The 26,853-nt window shown below is 46.9% G+C and overlaps 1 protein-coding gene, 1 long non-coding RNA gene and 1 other non-coding gene across 4 annotated transcripts in view; 1 reads left to right on the top strand and 2 right to left on the bottom strand.

The window, feature by feature from the left end:
• SEC14L1 (SEC14 like lipid binding 1) overlaps positions 1 to 4,023 on the bottom strand; it is a 108,114-nt gene extending 104,091 nt beyond the window's left edge. For both annotated transcript variants that reach the window (XM_054048018.1, XM_054048017.1), the window contains exons 1-2: positions 3,657 to 4,023; positions 3,418 to 3,525 (exon numbers count right to left, since the gene is read on the bottom strand). The gene's annotated coding sequence lies outside the window, so the exon portion shown is untranslated. The remainder of the gene's footprint in view (positions 1 to 3,417; positions 3,526 to 3,656) is intronic.
• Positions 3,126 to 3,307, bottom strand: LOC128848492 (small Cajal body-specific RNA 16). The gene has a single exon (XR_008447052.1). It is a non-coding gene; the product is annotated as a small Cajal body-specific RNA 16 (non-coding RNA).
• A 779-nt stretch (positions 4,024 to 4,802) lies between the features above and the next one.
• Positions 4,803 to 6,661, top strand: LOC128848163 (uncharacterized). The gene is made up of 2 exons (XR_008446982.1): positions 4,803 to 4,885; positions 5,933 to 6,661. It is a non-coding gene; the product is annotated as an uncharacterized LOC128848163 (long non-coding RNA).
• Positions 6,662 to 26,853: the final 20,192 nt, after the last annotated feature.

Raw genomic sequence — 26,853 nt, 5'->3', positions numbered from 1 at the left:
AACACTTTTCTCCTGGTCTCTACTGGAATGTTGTGTCAGATGGATGTGTCAGATCTCATCACTATTATAGTCACAACAGGAGATATAGTATTTGTTTAGAACATTAAAGTTATACCTAGTTGTACATTGTCTGATTAATACCAAACTCCCCAAATCCCCAGGTTATTTAAAAGAAAAGAGGGACAGATAGCCAAAGAGAAATTCTGTAGTATTTGCTGAAACTTTGCTATGAATCTCAGTGAAAAAGTGGATAGATCAAGCCAGCTGCTTTCTTGATTTATTTTAGGAAAATATGACAAGTGCTCATTATTTAAGATAGCAGTTACTTTGCAAAAAAATAAAATTGATATACTGCAATCTGGAAGAGGACCCATTTACTTGCCTTTTTGGATGTACTCTGTATACATTACTTGATTTGTGCCAAGTACCAGATAAGTTACATTATGATTATCAATATTACATTATGATGAAAAAAGACCACTAATCATTCAGTCTTAACACTGGTTTTGAGGTGTCCCAGTTCCTAAAGATTCATAATTTAATGCTTTGCCTGGAAAGGGAAGGTAATTCTCCTTGCTACAGCACTGCCAAGAGGCCACCTGCCACTTCTTCACCTGGAGAAACCTAGTGGTTCCCAATTCTCCTCCTACTTCAACAAAATGGTCTCTAATTAATGCCACCTTCTATTGGGGGGGGGGGGGGGGGGAAACTACTATTTTATTAACATATGACGGGCCAGTTCACCAAATCCATAGACACCTGTTAATTTGTTACATGTTTTCTGCACTTTGTGTAGATATACCTGTAGTAAACAACACGAGTTATCCCTGGTCAGCTCCACGTGTGGATACTCATTCTGGAACAGGAAAGCCTTGTTCCTGTTTAGCTTAATTCACAGTGGTTAAACTAAAGAGAAGCAAGGGACTCTTGTTCTGGAATAAGAATGTTCACACATGCAGCTGGTCAAGAACGACAACTGCGCTTTAGGTTCATATTCTATCTTCATCTGCATTAACTTTCAAGTGTGGACAAACCTTACATCTTCTTGGTTGTGTCACAATGTGGCTAAAAAGCAGTCTCAAATGAAAAGAGGTAGCATCACTGTGCAGGTCAGTTAAAGGGAGGGTAGGAGGTTAGCTGGAACTTTAACTCTCATGAATGAGAGTACAACTGGTCTAGGAAAGCAGGAAGCATTCTACTGGGTTTTCCTTCTGCTAGCAAGTTGCAATAGTGGATGTTTTACATTAACCTTACCCAGGATTCAGGGAGGACTTTGAGATGTTAAACCAGGAGAACAAAGGCCTACCAAAACCAACAAGGAGTCTGGTGGCACCTTAAAGACTAACAGATTTATTTGGGAATAAGCTTTCGTGGGTAAAAACCTCACTTCTTCAAAGGCCTACCAGTTGGCCTTCTGGTGTTAAGGAGGCACATTCACTGTCTAGTGTCATGTCCTCTAACAGCATCTGAGGAGCAGTGTCTCATTAACCCCTTTTCCTGGCTCTCTCTTTCGAAGTGTGTAGTTCTCATGCCAAAGACAATCCTCCACACTTGGGCACTCAACAGCTAACTCTGACTATTCAAATCCCTCCTTAAAGCACACTTCCCTCATGAAACCTTCAGAGATGACCCAAGAGAGCTACTAATTGAGTTTTTTAAAAAAAATATTTGAATTCAGGCCTTTATTCAGTAGACTGGGATGTTGTCTGTCTGCTTATAAGCGGCCCCCCTTGGGACCATGTTTTTGTCTAGATACTGAACAGGGTTAAACATATTATTGACTTTCAAAAAGCCACTGTTCTGCTTATTATGCTGGCTATAATGGAGTAGAAGGAAAGGGAGTTAGGTTCTATTTATACTGGCAAAGGAACAATGCAAGCTGCACGGTTTTAAAATATGGTTCATACCAACACTGTTACAGAGTCAGCATAGGCTGGGCTGGAAGTATTCTGGAAACACTGCACTAACTGAATGACTAGCAGGGGAAAATATGAACTTCCACACAAACCATGGTAAATCATCAGGCTCCAGCATTATATTTCTATTGAGACATATGGAGACAGTTCACAGCACCCATGTCTATTGTCTGCAGATCCAGTTAAGATGGCACCACACAGGGATATAATCAGAAGGCAAAACACTTATTTTTTAAATTAAATCTTAAAGTTAAGATAAATAGCCAGGGATTAAATTCTACGTGGGAGAATCTAAATCCACAGATTTCTATTGGTACGGGAAATCAGCAGTGTTAAAGAAAATGAAAAATGTGATCTATAAAAATTAAGTTTGATTATTAAACCTATAGAGCTTGTTTGTCAGGCAATGGCTCTGAGAGGTTTAAAATTCAGAACAGAGATTAATATTGAATAAAGAAGAACTGACTATGTAAAACAGGGATGGGCAAACTTTTTGGCCCAAGGACCACATCTGGGTATGGAAATTGTACAGCGGGGCATAAATGTTCATGAAATTGGGGGTTGGAGTGCAGGGGGGAGGGGGGGAGGGCTCCAGCTGGGGGTGCGGGCTCTGGGGTGGGGCCAGAAATGGGGAGCTCAGGGTGTGGGAGGGAGCTCCAGGCTGGGACCAAGGGGCTCGGAGGGCAGGAAGGGGATCAGGGCTGGGGCAGGAGGTTGGAGTGTGGGAGGGGGGTCAGGGGTGCAGGCTCCGGGTGGCGCTTACCTCAAGCAGCTCCCAGAAGCAGCGGCATGCCCCCCCACCCCAGCTCATAAGTGGAGGCGCGGCCAGGTGCCTCTGCACACTGCCTGGTCCGCAGGCGCCATCCCTGCAGCTCCCATTGACTGCAGTTCCTAGCAGCCAATGGGAGTTGCGAGGGCGGTGCTTGGGGCAGGGGCATCGTACAGAACCCCCTGGCTGCCCCTACGTGTAGGAGCCAGAGGAGGGACATGCCGCTGTTTCCGGGAGCCATGCAGAGTCACAGCACGCATGGAGTGGGGCAAGCCCCTGACCCAGCTCCTTGGCTGGAGCGGGGCAAGCTCCGGACCCTGCTCCCTAGCAGGAGCTTGAGGACTGGATTAAAACATCTGAAGGGCTGATGTGGCCTCCTGGCCATAGTTTGCCCACCCTGATGTAAACCATACATTTTTCCTTGACTTAAACTTGAAAGATTTTGTATGCAGTATCATACATGACCATCAAAATGCTGCAAGAATGCTCACACCTGCTACTGCACAGAGCAAACTCTAGAAAGGAGTCTGCGTAGGATTGTTCTAGGGCAAGAGATCAGGCTGGCAGGTACAAGGCTGTGTCACCAAGGACCCAGCCACACAGCAGCCTTTTCCCAGACCCTGTGCTTTCTACAAAGCCTGCCAAACTCCTGTGCTTCTGTACAGTTGCCTCTTGCCAAGGAAGGAACAGCCAATCCTAAATCAAACTTTAATTAAATGGTTAAAAAGTTACCTCACATGAGCTGCGCCACTAGAAATGGATTTCATGCACCTTAGCCCCAGTACAATCCAAGACGGAGGTGGAAATTGTTCCTTCATTTAGGCAATGGAGAGGTAAACCCTGGCAAGAAATTCGGAGACACATGATCACAGAGCAAAACCAGAATAGCAGAAAGAGTCAGTCAGAGGAGGTAAATAAACCTCTCTCATTGCTTGTAAGGGCACATCAGCCTTCATCTCCACTCCACTTACCAAAATGCCTCATTCCATCTGTGCTACAAAAACCACCATGCTGCAGGCACTAGGGCACAACATGGCATCCACTGATGCTATAAACCAGCTAAACCCCTGAAAGAGAGCTAAGGGCCAACATACACTATCAACAGGAACTGTGTTACACGGCACGGGGGGGGGGGGCGGGGGGGAAGGGCACAGTGGTTCAGTGAGATCCAGAGGCTAAACTTGGAATAAGGTGTCCCTGCTTCCTACTCCCATTCCTCTTGCTGACCCCCATGTCACACACCCATGTGCATTTCCTCCAATCCCCCTCTCTGCCTCCACTACACCTGCAACCCCCTTCTCCTTCTCCACAATTCACACTCCCCACCCCCTGGCTGGCCTCCACTATTCACCCTCCCTACATACATACACCCCATCCCCCTTGCTTCACCCACTACACCCAAACCCCCTCACTAGTCCCCCTCCCTACATTACACTCCAATCCCCCTCTACCCACATACACCCCCCAACCTCCCTTTCTGGCCCCCATTATTCACCTTCCCCACATACACCCCATGCCCCTTGCTGGCCCCCACTACACCCCAAAACACCCTCACTAGCCCCTACTATTCACCCGCCCCACATACACCTCAAACCTTCTCACTGGCCCCCACTATTCACCCTCCCCATATACACCCCCTCCCCATCTCTGCCCCCACAACACCCTGCCACCTCCCTTGCTAGTCCCCACTATTCACCCACCCCACATACACCCCAAACCTCCTCAGTGGCCCCCACTATTCACCCTCCCCACATACACCCCATCCCTGCCCCCACTACACCCCCAACCTCGCTCGCTAGCCCCCATTATCCACACACACACCCAGCCCCGCCCGCCCCAGCAGCACTCCTAGCAGCCCCGGGGAGGAGGCGGCCGGGCGCTCCAGGCCCCACCGCCAGCGAGATGAAGCAGGATCCGGACGCGCCCGCCGGTTGGGCTCGCGCGGCCGCAAAGGAAAGGCCAAGGCGCGGAAGTCATAGAGAAGGCGGAGCCGGCGGCTAGAAGGGTGCTGCTGAGGAAGTTGTCCAAGAGTGTTAACCAAGAGCGGCCCGCGGAAGTTGCGGTCCTCCCAGCCCCCTACAACGGCTCCAGCCCCTGCTGGGCGGCGCCAAAGTTACCTTGGGCCCAGGGGGACACGTGACCCCGCTGCCGGCAAGAGCAGACCCCGGCGCTGGGCCCAGGCAGTAGGCGGGAAGCTGCGGTGAGGGGGCGTCGCACTGGACTCGACGTGGGGCCGAGCCTCGGGAGGGGGCGGCCAATGAGAACGGGAGAATGATGGTGGTGGGGATTGGGGGCAGGCGGAGGGAGCCTGGGGTCAGCCCCAGGGGCAGACCCCCCCGGCCCTGGACAACCCCAGAATTTCAAGGGCTGGAAGCGGGGTGAAGCAAGGGGCACCCTGCACCCCCATGAAACATCCAGGGGGGCCAGCATGGAGTAGCACTGAGAGCAGGGCATAGGGCAGAGGTGGGCAAACTCCAGCCCGCGGGACCCTCCTGCCCAGCCCCTGAGCTGGCCCGGGCGGCTCGCCCCCAGCCCCTCCCCTGCTTTTCCCCCTATCCCGCAGCCTCACTTCGCCGCCAGCGCAATGCTCTGGGTGGCGGCTCTGCAGCTGCGCTGCCCAACCCGGTGCTCTGTGCTGTGCGGTGGTACGGCTGCCTGTCCTGGTGCTCTGGGTGGCGCGGCTGTAGGGTCGCCAGCGATCCAGGCAGCGCAGTAAGGGGGCTGGGAGCAGGTGGGGTTGGATAGAGGGCTGGAGAGTTTGGGGTGGTGGTCAGGGGGCGGGGGTGTGGGTAGGGGAGGTCAGAAGGGGTTGAATGGGGGCAGGGGTTCTGGGGGTCAGTCAGGGAGAAGGGGTGGTTGGATGGGGCAGGGGTTCTGGAGGGGGGTAGTCAGGAATGAGAAGAGAGTTTGGATGGGGCAGCGGGGGGCAGTCAGGGGTGGGGGGGCTGGGGGCGGTCACGGGACAGGGAGGGAGGGATGGATGGATGGGGCAGAGGCATCAGGGGGCAAGAAGCAGGGGGGGTCGGTGGGGGGTGGGGGCCGGGCCACGCTTGGCTGTTTGGGGAGGCACAGCCTTCCATAACTGGTCCTCCATACAATTTCAGAAACTCAATGTGGCCCTCAGTCCAAAAAGTTTGCCCGCCCCTGGCATAGGGGATGGAACTAGGCGTGTGGGGGTGCAGTAGCATCTCTGGTTTGAAGTGGTTTCCATTATACAGGGTTTACAGTTTGGCTCAATTGCTTTCAGCACCACCTCTACAGAAATTGTTCCAGCACCTGTAGAACAAGGTGGGACTGGCCCCATGGATCCTGGCTTCTCCTCCCACCTCTGGGACTTTAGACAAGTCACTTCTGCTCTCTGCTGCAGTTTCCCTATGTGGAGGAGGAGGAGGAGGAGGAGGAGGAGAAGGTTATGTCCATCTTATCTATGACTATGACAAGGCTACATCCTGAGGCTGTCCAGAGATTTCCAGCAGCAGCCAGCATAAGAATTCAGACCCTCCTGCTCCAAAAGGAGACCCACTTAGCAGTACAGGGCCTATGACACAACTGAGATGTTCTAGGTGTACACTGTAGAGGGCAGTAGTGCAGTTATTAGACAGTTTGCTATAACACCTTCCTACCCACCCATATCCCAGGGGTGTTATGGGACAATACATTAATAATTGTAAACACTTATTGTAATAAGACTTTGCACTTCAGTGATACTTTCCCTCGTAGCAGCCAAGTAAATTATAAATTCATATGCCTCACTTTATTACTGCCCTCTGATTGTACCATGCAGCAACACTGCATCAAATTCACCCTTAGCGCAACTCCACTGAAGCCATGAGAATTCAGTGGAATTACACCAATGGTGAGCTCGGCCACTTTCTGTAACTAACAGCAACTTCAGTCAATGAGTTGTGCGTGGCCTTTGTTTCATTTCTACCAGTTTCCAAATGCAATGAATAAAATCAGCCACAGGCTACAGCTGCTTTGGGTTGTGTAATTTCATTGTTTTATTTCAGAAAATCTTAGTTAGCGGCCCAGTCCTGTAAACACGTACTGCTAGACATGGTCCCATAGACCAGTGACCTCCAAACTTTTTTGATCGCACACCCCATCAGTAAAAAATTTTTGAGCATGCACCCCCAATATATGTATATTTATTTATAAATTATATACACTTACTACTGTACTAATATATTATGTGCATTATAAAACATACACAAAAATAGAAATTCAAAAAGGATGAGAAAGATGAAAAACAATATTTAAAAAAAAATTATTTATTAACGGTACAAAAAACCTTTTTGCTCTCACAAAAAAAAATTTTTTTTGTAGTGAGAGCAATGTGATTGAATATGCTTCGTTATTTCTGAAAATCTTGGTTTAACACTTTGTAATACAGCGATTCGAAGGTCTGGATTAGGGTTAGGGTGTGGGAAGGCGCTCAGGGTGGGGTGCGGGGTCTGGGAGGAAGGCAGGAGGTGCAGAGCACTTACCTGGGGCAGCTCCTGTTTGGTGCGGGGGGTGTGCAGGTGGGTCTGCGCAGCGCAACACTGCTCCCATGGCCACGATTCTGGGAGCTGCCCCCCGGGGCTCTGGCCTGCAGCTCTAAAGCCCCTTTTGGAATGCGGTCCTGCGAGCACAGGCTGGAGGACTCAGGAGGAGCAGGGGCAGCTGCCCAGCCAGCAGCCGGAGAGAAGCGGCGCTTTCCCCTTCAAAGTGCCGCTTCTCTCTGGCCGGCTTGGAAGGGGAAAGCGCCGCTTCTTTCTGGCCGCTGGCTGCGTGGCTGCCCCTGCTCCTCCACGGACCGGAGGACTCAGGAATACATTCCAAAAGGGGCTTTAGAGCTGCAGGCCAGGGCCCTGGGGGCCCTTTAGGCCAGGGCCCTGCATCCCCTAAAGCTCTTGCGTTCTAGGTGGCCCTGCCTGGATGGGGGGGCAGCTTCCCTGCTTGCTCCCTCCCTCTTCCGGCTGCCCTTTTTTAATTTTTTCTCCAGCGGTACTCCTCCTGCCACGCTGCCCTTTTGCTTTGGCGGTGCTCCTCCTGCTGTGCCCCCAATGGATCATCTTGCGCACCCCCTGGGATATACGCACCCCATTTTGGAGACCACTGCCATAGACGTCAGCGGGATTTCTCATTTTCACTATGGACGCTACGTTTTGCTGGATCGACCACTGTATTTATGTAGCTATGGCTAGAATAGAGGCTGGTAGCCAGCTAGAAAAAGGCATACATCAGGGTGCATAAAAGAGGGAGCTGAAATTTGGCCATGGACACCATGCCTCACAGTGGCAGAACAGTTTCTAAGCTGAACTGACACTTCCTCTGACTTCAAAGTATTAATGCTGAACTCATTTTTAGACTTTTCCCTAAAAATTAATTTATAACCTGAGGTCAAACACAAGAAGCTTTAGCCCCAAAGGTACGTTTCTGCTGCAATAATCTACCTATAGACCTCAGAGATTTATGCCATTGACTTCAGTGGGAGTAGGAGAAGGCCCTTAAACTGGCCATTCTAGCTCAGCATTAACTATATATCTGAAATTCTGTGCTGTGCTTCCTGGAGGTGCAGCACAAGGATACGGGGGACAAAGGTGGCTTTAAGTTAACTTGGCACACTCCCAATTCTGGCTCCTGTGGCCCCCAGTGTAACTTAGATCAACCAGAATGGCCACAGAAACATGTACTACAGCACTGCCCTGGGAACATCTCTTATGCCTAGGATGATCCAGGTAATTAATAGGCCTGTCAGTCTGACATCAATCCTGGGCAAGATAATGGAGTGGCTAATACGGGACTCAATAAAGAATTAAAGGAGGGTAATATACCGTATATACTCGCTCATAAGCTGGTTTGTTTATAAGCTGGCCCTCCCCCCCCGAAGATGGATAAGTAAAAATTGAATTTTTTTATGACCCATTCATAAGCCGACCCTATAATTCAGGGGTCGGCAAACTTTGGCTCTCGGGCCATCAGGATAAGCTACTGGTGGGCCGAGACAGTTTGTTTACCTGGAGTGTCTGCAGACACGGAGTTAAACCTAAGTAAAGAAAGTGTCCCGGCCCGCCAACGGCTTACCCTGATGTGCCGGGACAGCAACTGGTAGGGAAATTTGGGGTGGGAGGGGGAAGCTGGGGGTCGGGGGAAGCTGGGGGTCAGGGAAGTAACCCCTATTACCACCCCCCACATAACCCCACCCCTAGCCCGGGACCCCCACACTCTCCCCATCCCATCCCTTTCCACCTTATCTGGGGAGAGCAAGGGGAGGATGTCTCTGGCCTGGCCGGAGCTGCTCCGGCAGGCTGGGCGGCGCAGCCCAGCAGCATGGCTGTAACGTGCTCCGGCAGGAGGGGCGGGCAGGGCAGCCACAGCCTGCTCCGACAGGCCAGGCTGGGCGGCACGGCCGCAGCCTACCAGCCCCGGAGCTGCAGCTGTTTTGGAGGCTGGCGGGAGAGCAGCATGGGCAGAAGCGGAGAGACTCTGGCCCCACCTCTTCCCTTCTGGCTCTGCTGGCTGTGTTGCCTCTTCTTGCCCCCTCTGTTGGGGCGGAGGGGCTGTGTCCCACCTCTCCCTCTCTATACCCGTTCATAAGCCGACCCCCTTCTCTGATGCTTCCCTTTTTTACTAAAAACATTCGGCTTATGAACGAGTATATACGGTAATACATGCCAATCAACATGGGTTTATGGAAACTAGATCCTGTCAAATTAACTTGATTTTTTGGGGGTGAAATTACAAATTTGGTTGATAAAGGTAATGGTGTTGCTGTAATATACTTAGACCTCTATAAGGCATTTGACTGGGTACCACATGAGTTTCTGATTAAAAAAGTAGAATAATATTAAATTAACATAAGAATGGCCATACTGGTCAGACCAATAGTCCATCTAGCCCAGTATCCTGTCTTCTGACAGTGGCCAATGCCACATGATTCAAAGGGAATGAACAGAACAGGGCAATTATCCGGTGATCCATTCCCTGTCATCCCGTTCCAGCATCATGGCACACATTAAATTGAGTAAAAGCTGGCTAACTGATAGATCTCAAAATGTAAGTGTGAATGGGGAATCATCATCAAGTTAGTATGTTTCTAGTGGGGTGCCAGTTCTTAGTCTTATGCTATTTAACATTTTTATCAGTGACCTGGCAGAAAACAAAATCATGACTGATAAAGTTTACAGATGACACAAAAATTGGTGGAGTGTTAAATAATGAAGAGGACGGGTCACTGATACAAAGCGATCGGAATCACTTGGTAAGTTGGGCACAAGCAAACAATATGCATTTCAATATAATTAAATGTAAATGTATACATCTAGGAACATAGAAAGGAACATAGAATTGGGCCATACTTACAGCGTGGAGGACTCTGCAAAAGGTTTGGGGGCATAGTGGGTTGCTGTGGCCAAAAGGGCTAATGAGATTCTGGGATGCACATATGGGAATCTTGAATAGGAATAGAGAGGTTATTTTACCCTCTGTATTTGGCATTGGTGCGACTGCTGCTGGAATAGTGTGTCCAGTTCTGGTGTCCACAATTCAAGAAGGATGTTGATAAAGTGCAGAGGGTTCAGAGAAGAGCCATGAGAATTGCTAAAGGATTAGAAAGTGTGCCTTATAGTGATAGACTCCAGGAGCTTAATCTATTTAGTTTAACAAAGAAAAGGCTAAGGGGTGACTCGATAAAAGTCTGTAAGTACCTACATGGGAAACAAATAATGATAATATGCTCTTCAATACAGCAGAGAAATGTATAACAATGCAATAGCTGGAAATTGAAGCTAGATAAATTCAGACTAGAAATAAAGTGTAAATTTTTTACAGTAAGAGTCATTAACACTGAGCAATTTATCAATGGTGGGGGTGGATTCTCCATCACTTGTCAATTTTTAAATCAAGACGGGATGTTTTTCTAAAAGGTATGATGCAGGAATTACTTTGGGGAAGTCTGATGGTCTGTGTTACACAGGAGGTCAGACTAGGTGATCATAATCAGGGCCATCCCTAGCCATTTTGGTGTCCTATGCAGTCCGTCTCCCCCCTCCCCCCACGTGGGGCAGCTGTGGGTGGCCCCAGGCCTCGGGGGGGGGGGGGGGCTGGCCCCATGTCTCCGTGGGGAGAGGGTTGGGGGGAAGGGGGTAAACTGGCACCAGTCCGCTCCGCTGTGGTCCCCTGGCTCTGAGCCTTGGGGGACGGGGGGAACTGCCCCACAGCACTCACCAGCAGCACGGCTGGGAGCCAGGGGAGCGAAGCAGGCTGGGGCCTGGTCGCTCCACTTACCATGTGGTGAGTGCAGGCCCATCCCCTGCAGCAGTCCTCAGGGGAGTGGGGGCAGAGCAGGGGCGGGAAGAGGCAGAGCTGGGGTGAAGCAGGGGTGGGGGCCATGGGGAAGAGGCAGGGCAGGGGCTGGAGCAGTACACAGCTGTGCAGGGCACCAGGAAATGTGGTGCCCCAAATTCCCTGATGCCCTATGCAGCTGCGTACATATGGGTAAGGACGGCCCTGATCACAATTGTCCCTTCTGGCCTTGGAATCCATGAATTTATGAGTACGTCTCCCTGGGACCCTGCAGGCTGTTAATGGCCCCATATGCTTCAGCAGTCGTTTTGGGGATTGCAGTGGGGGGTGGGTGGAATCCCTCCTCATAACTACAGAGTTGTTACTGACATGCTGTCTATGATCTCTCTGGTCCACAGTGCATTATTCTATTGGAGGGGGGCTGTAAAAGATACATCCCTTGTAATGTAAGAATTACAAAAATAATCCAGGAATTCCAGATACCCACAGTTATATACAGCAAATCCTGCCATGCTGTTTTGAGCAGATGACACCTGCAGTGAAGTTTTGTGTTTATTCTGATTTATAATTGAGACTACGTGATGGATCTACCTAATTCATAAGGTTCTTTATTATGAATTAACACTTCCTAATTATGTTGTAACTTTGCCAAGAAATAGTCTGATTAAAACCAGAAATTATCCCCTAAATTTTATGAATGTTATATCGTGCTTTAGCCATGCAGTACCTATCAATTAATGAGTCAGTGGCTTAAAATCCGTGCTGTGCTTTGAATATACACACCGATAGCACTATAATAAAATTAACTCCCCAAACCACTCTTCTGATTTTCGGAGGTACTGAACACCCTAACTCCAATTAAAGTCAATGGGATCTGTTGATGCTCAGCACTTCTGAAAATTCAGCCCTCTAATTGAGAACGCTCATGTTAAAGTGCAGGATAAGCACTTTCATATTTCTAAGCAGTCATCACAATTCAACTCTCAGCTCAAGCATTACATTAGAAGGCAAAGGAATAGAAGAAGTGAGTCAATTCACATACCTTGGCACTAATGTGTAAGCAAATGGCGATGTCCACAAAGAAATGATTTCATGAATTGGCCTGGTGTCAGGTGCATGTACCAACATAAACAAGTTTTAGTAATTGAACATCTGCAACCTACGGACCAAACTATGAATCTTTAACTCAAATGTTACTTTCATTTTAACATCTGGATGTGAAAGCTGGAAATCAACCAAAGGTACAGACAGATGTCTAAATGTTTTTGAAAGCAAATGCCTCAGGAAAATATTAGAATTAAATGGAATCAATTTATAAGAGAGTCAACAACCCCTTATCTCTAAAGTTATCCAGAAAAGAAGATGGAAAAAATTGGGACATATCTTAAGAATAAAGCCCGAGCATCTGCCACGGCAGGCGCGCCATTTGGCAGCTGTAGGAACATGCAAGAGGGACCAACAAAAAGAATGCCTCCTCCAAATACTAGAGAGGGAAAACGTATGGGACTTCACAACACAGAGGACATGCAAAGAGCCGCCCAGGATAGGCAGGAATGGCTGGGCCTTGTCCATTCCCTTAAATGAACCCTGTAGGCACCTAAACTCACTAAGCATAAGTTTTCAGGGTAAGAGTTCCTGCAGCGCCTGTTTATGCCTCTGGCCATGTGCACTGCTGCCTCACTCTAAGGTGTCTGGACACTTATCTCCCACCTAAGTCTCAGAGCGATTCACAAACCAGGGAAAGAAGGGCAGCCAAACACCTAAGTCATGTATAGGGCCCAAACCGCTGTGCTCAGAAGCCACTTACTGGATTGGGGCCCATTCAAAATCCGGCTGCTGGCTGCAACAGTGGTGCAGCCCACCTTCTAACTCAGTGGTTAGAGCACTCACGTGGGATATGGGAGATCCAGGTTCAATTACCCGCTCCCTGCAAGGGGGGAGAAAGGATTTGAACAGGGGTCTCTAACTTCTTAGGGAAGTGCTCTAACCACTGAGCTATGGGATAGTCCAATGTGGGACTCCCTTAATCTTTCCTGCTGAACTGGTCCACTATGGGTAAATAATGAGAGAGTGATTGGAGGAGGGGGACTGGACCCTGGGTCTCCTACTTCTCAGGTGAATGCTCTAACCACTAGGCTTAAAGTTATAAGGTGAGCACCACCCCCATCTCCTCTTCCTCTGGCTGTTTGGTATGGAGCAAGGCAGGTTCCTAACTCATTCTCACAATAAACTGCTTAGGCACCTAAGTCACCTGACTCCAGGAGACAGGTTCTCATTGGTGGATCACTAATAGAGATAGGCGCCTCCCTGCTGCCTGGACTTAGGTGCTGAACTCTCTCCCATTGGCTAGCTTAGGTGGCTCCCCACTTAGCATGCTGGCTTTTGTGGATCCTGGCCTAACTGTTCCCCAGGACCAGTGGTTCCTTGCTCCAAACAACTGCTTCATCCATTTCCCCTGGATACATGCAACAGGGTAACTCGCCTCTGGCCTTAAAGGCCAGTGCCCCATTAGAGTCTCACAATAACCTTGCCTTGGTTAGAAAATTGCACTGTTGTGCTGGTGAGACTGAAGCAGGGCAAGTTGCAGTGATTCAGTGCATTTAAACCAGCCAACCTGATTTGGGTACAGTATTGCTCTGGGTCCAGACATGGCACTCCTTGGCAAATACTACAGCAGTGCTGTGGTCCATGTATCACTTCCACACTTCATGGCACAGCTCCTTAAGGCAAAAGTGAGATCATGCAAAGTATTGTGAGTGCCCATTGTAATCCTAGCAGTCAGGGTCAATGTTACCGAACTCATTGGGAATTGCTACCATTTCCAGAATCAATCGCAAAATGAAGGGCACACTCGAGGATCAGAGTTCCCTCTTTGCTTAAACAGCGACATTTCTGAGTCATTGCATGAAATGGGCAGAGCTAGTAAAAAGACTCAGGAATCCTGACTCCCAATGCTCTGTTTCAACTGCTATACACAACACCCTGTACCCACCTGTCATGTCATTAGCACTGAAAGATATATTCTAATGCAAGTGAGACAAACTTTAGAGCTTACACAAAGCTCTTCTTCAGATCTGTGTAAGCTCAAAAGCTTGTTTACCTCTAACTAACAGAAGTTGGCCCAATAAAAGATATTACCTCACCCACCTTGTTTCTCTGATATCCTGGGACCAACACAGCTACAACAACACTGCACATGCTCATGCATTCAGAATGAGGAAAAGGAAGAAAGTGACCTTGGCCAACAGAGGTTCAAAAATCAGTCACTATTAGTTTATTCCACAATTTAGAAAAAACATTTTACACTGCACGTCTCCCCTCTGGGGTTAGCTTCTTTCTTTGTTTCAAAATCCATGTCAGGAATCTAAAAGGGAGGGATATCTTTAAGCTGTTATACCTTATGACATGCACAGAAGATCAATAGGCTTGGGCTGTGTTGGATCAGTGAGCAGGAAGCCAGTTTCAGATCTCTCCACCAAGCTCTCACCTCTCTTTATCTTTCCAAGTCAGCACGGAGCTTTAAAAATAAGTTTTTTTGCAACAAACCTCCACATGTTTGGAGTTTGGATTTAGCTCACAGAAGAGTCCAGAGGTTCAGATACTTTGTTGAGGTGTCTCTGAATTATCTTGCATCTGAAGAAGTGAGGTTCTTACCCACGAAAGCTTATGCTCCCAATACTTCTGTTAGTCTTAAAGGTGCCACAGGACCCTCTGTTGCTTCTGAATTATCTGAACCTCCTGACTCTGCATGACTGGACTGGGACTAGGGTGACCAGATGTCCTGATTTTATAGGGACAGTCCCGATTTTGGGGTATTTTTCTTATATAGACTCCTATTACCCCCCACCCTGTCCCGATTTTTTCATACTTGCTGTCTGGTCACCCTAACTGGGACTTTCATGAGAACAAGCTTTTGGGGCCAGTCAAAAGCCAGACGTGAAACCCCCAAAGTGATTTGGTTATAGAAATGAGTAAAAGTGCTGCATGGAGTGTTCTTTTATCCAAACCTGTTCATTCATCCAGAGTTAGTGCATGTTCACATGCCGTTCTTGGATACAGCAATCTGGATATAGCTCTTCAGGACAGGGACCTCTCCTAATGCAATGGAAGGAGTATTAGGCTTGTTACAAATTGTGATGGTCCCAAGCCACAGACTTCACATGCAGATTTCAAACACCCCAAAATTTGGGGCTGCTTGATTCTAAGGTTTTGGTCTACCTATTATAAAGAAAGGGACCATTTACAAATTACAATATTCAGATTTCAAACAGCCACATAGGCTAGACATGTTCAGAAAGATTATTTTATTTCAGGTCTCTCTCTAGTTATAAGGGTACCTATATGAATCTTTCAGTCGTTAGAGCAGGGGCACCTTGCACTTATTTGGTCACTTATTTAAAAATTAATAACATAAACATGTAATTTAGTTCAATCCCCATGACATTTGAGGCTTGTTGTAATGTTTTGTCCAGCCTAGTTTGAAACGTCTCCAAGGCTGGGGCTTCCTGCATTCACATTTGGAGACAATCCCACAGTCCAACTTCTCTCAAGAAGTTTCCCCTTTATAGTGAGCCTGCATTCCCCTCTTCTTAACTTCATTCCATTTCATATATAAAGGCCTTGATAAATAACATTCCATTTTCAGCAACTGCCTCCCCGGAAGTACTAACATTCCCCTCTCTGGTAACCACTGCCATGAAGCCAACACACAAAAGCATCTAAGGTACTTAACATGTTTCATTCCATTTGCTCCATTAACCCCATCTGCATCTTCTCTGGATACAAACATGCTTCCCAGCTGTTTCAGATTCCCCGGATGAATATTCATGAGTGCAAACTCTGCCAGAGAGACCTTCTGCTTCCATCCTCCCACACATGTGAACAATTAATCATGCTCCGCCTGCTGCAGATGCCCCAAAGGGATGAGAAGAGTATTTACTTGAGACAGCTGAGCCTCTTGAATGGTGAAGTACACTGTATGTGCAGCTTTGGGGATTTACATTTGCTGCTAATTATCTGAAGTTCCTGCAACTTGCCCTCCTCCCCCTCCCATACTTTACCACAGGCAGTATCTGTTAACATTACCCAGAGGGGTTGCCTCAGTGCAAGCTATGATTAACAAAACCATCACCCACCCACACAAAAGATGCAGTGAAATCAGTGTCAAGGTCTGACTTAAACCCAGGGGAGCCAGCAAAATAAGGGTTCAGGATAAAAATTCTGTTTGATCCTCCAGCCATAACTCATATTCCATTGTGCTTGTCTTATCACATGTGAGAAGCGGTTCAGAATGAATGACTGTATTGATTCCTGTTAACATTCACAGAACAATAAAGGAATAAATATATACAAATAAAAAAATCCAGTATTTTCTTCCTACAGTTGGGGAATGGGAGAATATTTTAATTGGTTGCTGTAAGTATCATCATACTGGATTTTATTTTACTCTGGAAAATGCTCAGATACACCTGCCTATCCATCACCCTGGTAAGAGCCTGAACTGAATCACTCATTGTTCAACAGCTACCAACACTTTTAATTAGAATGGCCTTTTCTTTGTTACTTACAGATACCCAAGATGGTTACAGCAGCCTGTTAAAAGAGATCCTTGATTGAAGTTGGTAGGGGTTTTGTCACTTATTCAGTGCTTGGAGGGTGGGTGCATGGGTGGGAGAAAGGTCACAGGGGGTTGCAAACTTGGCAAAAAAAAAATATTTTTTTTTAATTAAAAATCAAGCCAGGTTTCTGAGGGGTGCATTTCAAGCAGTGTCTTACCAAAGCTGCTGCTTGTAGATTATGACAGAGGGACCCAGCACATTTTTTAGACCACAGTAAGCACTGCATTTTCACCAATAGGATTGGGCCTGATATGGGTATTGGGAGGAAGAACTAGACTGGCCAATGAAGATCATGATTAGGGGTTGGGTTCCTCTGATTGGGCTAGGAGCCATTAGCTGATTGTTAGAAAAATAAAATGTATAAAGTAATAACACCCTTTAATTCAACACCCACAATTCTCAGGCACTCCAAGGTAGGTATTTGGCTTCTAGCAGTGTAACACATCAAAGGCCTGTGAGTATAGGGGATAAAAGCCACACACAATAAGCTTATTTGCTTATTCACATGCCTTACAGAATTCGTGAGCAATTTAAAATAGAACCAGCCACTTCTCTAGAGCCGTTAACAGAGGATCTCCATGTGCTTTACAGGCATTAAATTAACCTCCCAACACCCCCTGAGGTTGGTAAATATTCTCCACATTTTACAGATGGGGGAACTGAAGCAAAGAGAGCTTATGGTCAAAATTTTCAAACCTGAGAACCTAAAGTCAAACTCCTAAATCCTAGTTAAGCTCCTAAATAAAAGTTTGGCCTGAATGTCCGAGGTGGTGGCTACTTGTAGCTCCCTTTGAATGCAGTGGGTTTTAGACGCACTGAGTGTAGCAGGGGAAACATGCTGTATCTTTGCCAGAGGTGGTACAATGGTTGCCTGGGAGCTACATGAGGAATCCTGTCTGAGTCAGCCAGAATTTCTCCTTGGGATTGCAGCTGCAGTGCAGCCTGGTTAGCTCACCATGCACCCAACCTAGCATGTAGCTAGTGGGGCTCTGCAGGTCATTTGCGTGAGCTTGTGGTATCCTGGTCAGTTCTGCAGCTTTTGGCAGGGCCACTGTTTATCCACACTGTTATTGGCTTCAGTAGGAGTCCAAAGCTTTCTGCTGAATGGCTTGTGTCCCACTCCTTTCCCCTCCCAATGGAGCTGGATCTGTGACTTTGTGCAGTCAGACAGAATGGCTGGTATTTTCTTCTCTATAGAGTTTCCCAGAGTGTGTGTGTGGTTGGTTGGTTTTTTTAAGGGAAAGGTGATTAAACACCCCCACCCCCGTCCTGCAAATTTTAGGGAGGGGAAGGAAGAAACCAGAAAATGTATTTAAAAATGGAACCGAATCACACAATAAATTGCACAAAAGTAAAGTAGTAATCGCTCTATACATAATTTGTGCAAATAGTCTCCCCTCAGCTGGCAATATTAATGGAATCTACTCTAGGGTTACCATATTTTAATTTTTAAAAAGGAGGACACTCCATGGGGCCCCGGCCCCGCCCCAACTCCACCCCTTCCCCATGCCCAGCCCCGCCCTAACTCTGCCCCCTCCCCTGAACGCTCCGCCCCCTGGTCCTCCCCTTTCCCTGCTTCCCGTGAATCAAATGTTCGCGGGAAGCCTGAAACAGGGAGGCAGCAGGTAGGCTGGGGCGGCGTGCGGCGCGGCTCAGTCCGGCCTCCGTGGCCGAGCGGCTCCCTTCGGCGGCCGGCCAGCCCAGGCCAAGAGACTCTGGCCCCGGCGTCTCCCACCCGGCTCGGGCCCTGGGGCCCCGGCCCACTGCCCGCGCCCCCGGCTCCGGCCGAGCACCGCGCCGGCCCCCGGCCCAGCACCGCACCGGCCCCGGCCCCCAGCCAAGTGCCTGTGCCCCTGGCCGAGCACCGCGCCGGCCCCCAGCCAAGTGCCCGCGCCCCCGGCCCCCAGTTGAGCACCGCACCGGCCCCCAGTCCCCAGTCAAGCACTGCGCCAGCCCCCGGCCAAGTGCCCGCACCGGCCTCCGGCCCCCAGCCGAGCACTGCACTGGCCCCCGGCCCCCGGCCGAGCACCGCGCCAGCTCCCGGCCAAATGCCCGCGCCCCCGGCCCGGCCCCCGGCCCAGCACCGCCGAGCCCTCCCTCCCTATTTTCCTGGACATGTCCAGCTTTTGGGGATTTCCCCCCGGACGGGAATTTGAGGCCCAAAAAGCCGGACATGTCCGGGAAAATCCAGACGTATGGTAACCCTAATCTATTTCAATGCTTTCTATTTTCTGTAAGATGCACTAAAAAAGGTCAGTATTCATTTGGCCCAGACAAAATGTGTTCAGTCCGGTAAAGTATGAAAGGAGACTAGGGAACTAGAAGTTTTCTACCAGTGGGGTAAATGGGAATCTGCTTAATGGATGAGGAATTTACCTTTGGAGTACCTTTAATGCAGAGCTGGGGTGGCCAGCTTTGGGGAACAGCAGGGAGCAATCTAAATTGCTTTCCTCTGCCCCTTTTGTTTATTACTTCTAGGGGTGAATTATGTAATTGTGGCCCTAAAATTGCTGGGAATAGATTTGGGGAAGGAGAGGGAGGATTATTTTTCTGTCAAAATAGAAAAAATATGGTATGATCTATTTTTTATAAAACAACTTGCATTCTGACAAACTGGGTTTTTTAAAAAATTTATGCCTCAGACGGAGACATCCACAGCCATTAAATCAATATATATGGAGGATTCACAGACTGATTTCACTAGCAGCTAAAACCCCAGATACATTAATATGAAGTAAATCAATATCTGTATCTACCTTTCTATCTACTGTTCTTTATGGGCAGATTCTTATACCTCTCCTCATGCTGAATGGTACCTGACTCCCATTGACTTTGGCAGGTCCACTTGTGGAGTAATATGGTCCTTTTCAGCATATATAAAGGTATCACAATCAAAATTCCCTTCAAGATATTTCAGTATAAATAGTTCAACAAAAGAAGACTCTTAACAATACACATGCAGTAGCTCTCCTACCAATGGCTGATTAAAAATGAATAAGCACTCACTTTTATTTCTGCCATCACCATCCAGCAAACGTTTTATTAAATATATGTATAAATTACACACAAAAACTAGGTTAAAAGGACATTATTAAGGTTACAAAGTCAAGCACTCAAAAATAAGGAAATGACAGAATTCAGGTTCTTCCCCCCACCCCACCCCATGGGTATGCCTCATTCAATGCATAGGATGGAAGATGCTTGCTTAATGAGTTGCTATTCAATATTTAGTTTTTTCTTCATTCTTCAATGTGTGGCCCTAGTCCTTATTTACTGCACACTATTCAAACCCTACTCTGAAGACAGAATTGTTAATTTCCTCATGAGTTTTCTATGGCACTTATCATTATAACATCTGAGTGCTTCACAAATATTAATGAATGTATTTTCACTATGCCCATGTGAGGTGAGGGGGCAGTGTTATTCTCATTTTACAGATGGGGAACTGAGGCACAGAGAAATTAAGGTTAAAAGTGTCTACTAATTTGAGTGCCCAAACTGAGTCCCTATGACCTGATTTTTTCAGAGCACTTTATGTTTCAAAGCGCAGCTCGCATTGACTTCAGTTGCAGCTCTGAGTGCTCAGCACTTCTGCATATCAGACCCTAGAGTCTGAAGTCAGGCACCCGGAGAAGGGGAAACATACCATTAGTGACTGCCTGTGAAAAGTTTGGTTTAAGTGACTTGCCCATCATCACACAGGATGTGGCAGAGGCATGGATACAGGGCCGGCGCTTCCATTTAGGCGACTTAGGCGGTCGCCTAGGGCACCAGGATTTCGGGGGGTGGCAATTCGGTGGCAGGGGGTCCTTCCGCGCTCCGGGTCTTTGGCGCCGAAGTGCCCGGAAGACCGGGAGCGCAGAAGGACGCCTGCCTAGGGCGCCAAAAACCCTGGCGCCGCTCCTGCATGGATAGAATCCAGTTTTCCAGGGCAGCATTCAAGTGCCTTAACCAGGCATAGGCAACCTTAATTCTGGCATTTCCTAATTTTTGAGTGCTTCTTTGTAACCTCAATGTTATTCTTCTAATCTAGAATTTTTAAATGTGTAATTTCCTAGATTAAAAAAATATAAGAAGCTGGAAACACAGATATTCCATTATATGGTATCGTATTGACACGTACCTGGGTCGTCAGCACGGTTGGAACTTTTATAGCCAGAACACAGACCTATGCCACTTGAAATAATGGAGTAACTGATAGTATTAGTAAGTTGTCATCCTCTGTGTGGATGAGCACCAGAGGGGGATGAGACATTTTGCCTGTAGATTTCACAGATAATTGCTGACAGCAGAGAAATGGTGACACTGAGGAATCTTGGGTTCCAGTCCAGATTTTGGAGGCACGTGTTCTCTAGGGGGCACAGACTCTTTGGCCCATCCCCTCCAACTTGTCCTTACCCCAGTCCTGTCTCATCCCCACAACTAGTTCCTACAGGGTTCATTGCTTCGTGTTCCCCTCTGGTTCCCTGATTTTTAGCCTTTGACCTCACTTCCGTTCCTGTTTTCTCCTTCATTGTCCCACATACTCACTTGTGGTCTGGGTCTAGAGGTTCCCAGCCCTACCTGAGGGGGCGGGTCTTTAGTTTTGGGTAGGCCTAGTACCAACTAAGAGTACACCTTGTTCCTTCTCCCAGTCCCTCCTTCTCCTCATCTAGCCAGTTCCAGTCTCCTTTCCCATAAAGTCCTGGTCTCACTGTGCTGGAATGCATCTCTGTATTCACACTCTACACACGTAGGGTGACTAGATGTCCTGATTTTATAGGGACAGTCCCGATATTTGGGGCTTTTTCTTATATAGGCTCCTATTACCCCCCACCCCCTGTCCCGATTTTTCACACTTGCTGTCACACTTGCTATACACACCACTGTAATATTCTTTTTACAAAATATGTCTTGTAAGGTATCATTTGAAAACTAATAACTTGCTGGTCAATAATATCATGGTGAAATGTATGTAGCAACATTGTATGTGAAGTTATGAACTAAGCTGAAATCATGACTGAGGTGTGTTACCAGACAAGCCTGGGGAGTGGGCAAACCTGTTTATCAAAGACAAAGGACAAGCTGATGCCTCTAGCCAAGGGTCATCAAAACTGATGGGCAATCACATATCAAATGACCATTCTTGGGCAAGGAAGGAGCTCAGAAACAAACAGATCTTAGCAAACAATAACATGGAACCGCTTTCACTGTCAAACAGCCTCTTGACTTTGGGAGCAGACCCTGACCTGAAACTTGAAACGCCTCAGGAAGCAGTTATTAACCTGCCCCCAGGAGAAGCTTCTTCCTGACCCCCATTTAGATACTGGTCTCCCTATACCCGGAAGCATGAGGGTTTATATACTTTCCCAACCTGTTTTTTTGTTTTGTGTGTGTGTGTGTTTTCTTTAAATCCTTGATATTATAACTCTGAGTATTCTTATCCATATAAATGTCCAGTCCTTTTTTAAAATCCTGTGGCGCTCTACACCTTAATTTTACCACATGGCAAACAGTTTCACCTTAAGGGCACACCAAATCAGCGGGTACTTCTGAAAAGTTGGGCCTTAATCTTTTACTTCCATTTTATTTAGTCCTTCTCAATAGTGGCTACAAGAGGCTCCTTACAGAGTACAAAAGAGCGGTGTGTCAGAAGCTAGGCCTAATTGGTGGAAAAAATAATGAGGGGATGGGCTATCCTGCCCACCATTCCCTGGATGGGTCCTTAAAGAAAGAGACCTTGGGAGAAAACCTGACTATTGGAGCAGGCTTCACCATCCTGGCTACCACCCCCACAACCTCCTAGGAGTCCAGATCTTCTTCATCCTAATCCTGAGAGCTGTCCTGATCAGACAGGGCCAGAGCAGCAAGGTTAAAAATTGATGATTTTTTTGAAGAAAAAAATAATCAGATTTTTTATTTAAATTGGTTATTTTTTATTTTGTTATTTAAATTATGTTTTTCTTTTTAAAAATAAACCTGTTTAAAATGAAATCTGAATTTAATACAAAATATGTTATGGTCTATATTTATTATAATCTTTAAAAATATAATCTCTTTAAATAAAAAGTAAATATGCTGAATCCATGAGCCTCTATCAGAAACTTTAAGTTAAAGGCTGCTTTTCTACATAAAGAAAGATGTTTTCCCCCTGATTCTAACTTTTGAGGGCAAGCTTTATAAATATGGCACAATAGGCCTAAGTAATTTAGGGTACTTTCTCATTTTCAAGAAACTTAAGCAAGACTAGAAACCTAAGATCCAGTTACTTTCACTTGGGCACATTTGAAAGTTTTCCCAGGATTTGCCTGAAATAATCTGTTTAATTCACTGACTACAGTTAAGCCCCCTGTTTAATAAATAATTTAGATGTAAACATGAAACATGTATTGGATACATCAACTTCTCCTATCAAAACATTTAATGTTGTTTTGTTTAATAAAAATAAATTTTATATGTGGTTTTGTGTTTAATTAAATTCCAGTTACCATCCTAATGCAGTTTGACACAAACCATGAGCAAAAAGTTAATTATCTAGTAAATAAGCAATGTTAGTCACCATTTTCTAGTATACTAAAAATGTACAATTAATAAGAATCTGAAAATATTAAGCTATATAATTGCTTAAATAAAGATATATAGATATCATATACCCTCCTGGATGGCAAAAAGATGCACCAAATCTAGTGTAACGGCTCTATTTAGTTATAAATCAACATATTGAACGGTTATATCAACCAATGAAGATGCACCTTTCTTTAGAAAATAACTGAAGTACAAATGGAAACATTGATGAAAATCAATTATTTAAATTGACACTTTCCACGTGGTGATTTAAAGCAACTCACCCAGGTCACAGAGAGGGACCCAGACGACACCACCACCGCTACCAGTATCAGCTGAATCCCAAAGACCACATGGAATGAAACAGGTTTGGAAACAACACAGCAACCGCTCTAGCCCATCACAACTAACGTCTTTTCTATTCCCCAATAGGACAGTTATCACCATCTTTGATACCATGAAAGTCAAACAAAGGGGGGCTTCTTTCTAAAAACTCTCTCCAGCTAAAGAGAAAGGGAATAAGGGAAGTTGCTAAATTAAAAGCTGTATTTAATACTTTGCATTTCAAATGCTTTAACTTTTTTTCCTTCTTTTCTGTATTTTTAACAAAAAGTTAAAAGGATTTTGAATGGTGTGTTTGCTACGTACTAAACAGGCTGAAGTCTCTGCATACCAAACCCCAGGCCTTATTTAACACTGTCTAATGTTGGACAGTGACTGAGTTATGTTAACACCTTTAGCCCATATATTACATATAAATTAATACAACAACACAGGGACAGACAGTTTCACAGCATTGAGATGGTTGTGTAGTACAGCTGTGTGTGCATGGGTGTTAAAGCCTCCCCCCCCCCAAGTTAAGCTAAATCAATTGAAAACCACACATTTCCTAAGCCTTGTAGCCTGAGCCAGAGAGGGAACAAGTGTGAGTGTAAGACACAGGTGACTAAGGCTTTGTCTACACTCCGGAGCTTTTAGCGACACGGCCGTGCCACTACAGCCGAGCCGCTAAAAGGCGCAGAGTGCAGCTGCCGTTTGTCGGCATGAGAAAGCTCTCCTGATGAAAAAAAACTTCCACCCCCGACAAGCAGCAGCGGCGTTGTCGGTAGGAGAGCGCTCCTGCTGACAAAGCACCATTCACACTGGTGCTTTTCGTCGGTAAAACTTTTGTCGTTCGGGAGTGCGTGTGTGTGTGTGTGTGTGTGTAACACCCCTGAAAAGTTTTGCCGACGAAGTTCCAGTGTGGACAAAGCCTAACAGACCACAAGACTTCCATGACTTTTTCACCAGAAACATAATGTAAAGCCATTTGCATTTTGATGGGTGTCTTTTGACATCGTCAGACAATGTCACTAATCAGGAAGAAGAAAGCACAGCTGGCGTTGCTTCCAAAAAGACAATCAAGGCAGCCTACCCATGGACAAATGAGCAGTGGTCACCCCCCCGTTTTGCAAGGACTCGCAGCACATACGTCTTCCACAAAGTGAAACTCACATGGCCCAGTGGAGCGAGGCTGTGGAAGGCAGCCTGCCACTCTGCCTAGATAAAAATCCCTGGGGTCACTCGTCTCAAAGATGTGCTGAGGTCTTGCCCGGACAAACAGCAAAGCCAAGGAAATTGTACAACAAATGTAGCAAACAATGTAACCTACCCCGCCTGTTTCGTCCATCCTTCTCTCTCTCTCTCATACACACACACAACCCCTTCTATCTTTTCTTATTGTGCAGTTGATAGGAATCTGTATGGATTCTACAGCAGCCTGGTGTTGACTGATTGTCTAAACCATGCCCTGGTGCCTTCATTTTTCATCAGCATAACACTGTCAAGGCAGCAGCAAGCTTTAAATGTTACGTATCTCGTTTGTACAGCTCACCTCCATCCACATGGCTGATGGTAGGGAATGGTTCTGAAAACAAAGAGGTTTTTTTAAATAAAAGAAAACATCACCTCTCTGAGATTTACACATTCAATCAAACATAAGCCTGAATTATCTCTCTCTCTTTTTTTTTTTTTTGCAGGGAGCAGATGATAGGTAGATTTATCCATCCATCTGTTTTGTTACACGCTTCATGGCTTGGCAGCTTATTTGTTGCTATTAAACCACGTTCATCTCCATTGACATTTAAAGGACCATTATATGATTACTGTCACAGTCTAATACATGGATTCTGAAACCAATCCCCTCACCCCCTGATGATGGATTCACATGTTTATGTCATTGTAATTTGCTTTTATTCTGCTGCACATGCTGTGCTCTAGCTAAATGCTGTTACTGTCAAAGGCAGTTTTCTAAAGGACCCACCCAGAAGAGCTAAGTTGTAACTGAACGGCTCTGGGCAAATTGGAGCTGCCCTCTCTTTCAACAGCTTTAGGAAAATAAAATAACAGAACTCTTTGAAAGCCTAACTGCATTTTTGAACCACCTTTCCTCCCCCTTTCTGAATCACTGTCAAAACAGAGCATTAAACATGATACACCAGGATATTGCAATTCAGTGGCTGCATGCATATACACAGCTGCTTAACCACCCATGTGCAGAACACAGAATGGAACTCATGACCATCTGTTTTCCAAACAGAAGAGCACTTGAGTGCAGGAGACTCAACCCTAGCTCTTTCAGGAGCACCAGTATGAGGCTCCTATCCTCCTTGTTGACCAGATAGAGTGGGCAACATACCCACAAACATTTGAGGCAGTCTGATTGCAATGAACAGTTTGGCAGCATAGGGAGCACTGAGGGGTGCTTTATATGGATATATAAATAGTAAATGAAACAATGAATTCACACTACTTTTGCTCTTTTGGGTAATGTTGATTGCCAGTTTGGATCCTGAACCACTGAGATCTGATAGTGGTGATCTGATAAGATAGTGCTTATATAGCATCTCTGATATCAGAACCCTATCCTGTAAGCAGACATTCCCACCCAGCTCCTAGTACAGAATATACGATGAGTAGTTTCCAGGGCCGGCTCTAGGCACTAGCAAAACAAGCTGGTGCTTGGGGCGGCACATTTTTAGGGGTGGCATGGCCGGTGCCAGAATGCCGCCCCTAAAAATGTGCCCCGGCCGCCCTAGCTCACCTCCGCTGCTGCTGCTGCTCGTGCGCCGCTACTCGCCCTCCCTCCCAGGCTCTCAAACCTGGGAAGGAGGGGGAGATCCTGAGCGGCTGGGGCACACGAAATAGCTGATTCGCACGCTGCTGCTCCCCCTCCCTCCCAGGCTTTCAAGCCTGGGAGAGAGGGGGAGACTCCGAGTGGCCGGGCACGGGCGCCGCTTCTCCCCCTCCCTCCCTCCTAGGCTTGAGAGCCTGGGGGGAGGAGGCAGGGCTGGGGAGCAGGGCTGGGGATTTGGGGAAAGGGCGGAGTTGAGGCGGGGCCGGGAGTGCGGTAATTAAAAAATGGGCGGGGGGCTGCCAAAATTGTTGCTACACCTCTCCTCTCTTTCTTTATTGTTAACTTAAATAACAGGCATAAACTTCCTGCCAGAGCTTGGCTGTTTCTAGGATTACTCCCGATAACATCTCTTATTCCTAATTCCCTCTGCCTCAGAAAGAGAATCAAAACCTCTCTAAATTGGCTTGGTACTAACCCACTTAGCTTGGTTGCCAGGGTGAGTCAGCAGGAGGATGACCCTGTGCAGGACCTAAGAACCCGACGCCAGCATGAGTCAGCAGAGCAGCTCTGGGTCTGTATGTGGGGTCAAGAATCTGACACCGG

The sequence above is a fragment of the Malaclemys terrapin genome, chromosome 13 (genome assembly GCF_027887155.1).
Source record: "Malaclemys terrapin pileata isolate rMalTer1 chromosome 13, rMalTer1.hap1, whole genome shotgun sequence".
In the NCBI taxonomy this organism is placed as follows: domain Eukaryota; kingdom Metazoa; phylum Chordata; order Testudines; family Emydidae; genus Malaclemys; species Malaclemys terrapin.
The sequence above is the reverse complement of the archived record's forward strand: the minus strand, read 5'-3'. Positions and strand labels throughout refer to the sequence as shown.